This window comes from Frankliniella occidentalis, unplaced genomic scaffold (genome assembly GCF_000697945.3).
Source record: "Frankliniella occidentalis isolate FOCC.00 unplaced genomic scaffold, Focc_3.1 Scaffold368, whole genome shotgun sequence".
NCBI classification, from domain to species: Eukaryota; Metazoa; Arthropoda; class Insecta; order Thysanoptera; family Thripidae; genus Frankliniella; species Frankliniella occidentalis.
In genome coordinates, this window is record NW_026267491.1 from 88,430 (window position 1) to 89,022 (window position 593).

Genomic DNA, 593 nt, shown 5'->3' on the forward strand with positions numbered 1-593 from the left:
GCGAAAATTTCGTCCGTTTGGCTCTATCTCTAACCGTTAAGGCGCTAGATGGTCTTTTTTCACGAAACTAAGCTAAAAATTGCCATATTGAACAATAAGTTGTGGAAAAAGACTTAAAAACCGCAAAATATGTAGAAAAGAAACTCTACCCCTACCCCCAGAACACGTTTTCTAAGCAGAAGGGTGGGTTGAAGTCGCGGTGCTTCACCGTTACACATCCCTTTCTCGAGTCTTTGGGGCAAACTCAAAGACGACGGGCTTAAGCGGGCCGAAGGCCTGCTACATCATTCGATCACGTTCTTCAGCAAATCGCGTGACAGAAATGGTCGATCGCCGCCGGCAAGCCAAGCAGGCCCGGGCCCTGCCAAACGGAGTTGCCAGCGGAGCGAAGCGGAGCTGGCAACTTCGTTTGGCGGAAGGGCGGGCCTGCTTGTTATACTGGCGCTTGGCCCTACTTTTCAGATTGTTGAATGCCTCTATAATACAAAAATAGTTTTGTTAGTCAAGTGTGAGGGATCACCTGCTGAAAAGGAACTCCACCTAAGAAGGAATTTGAGCCGTGACTGTCAATGTGATGTCTAAATGGTCCCCTA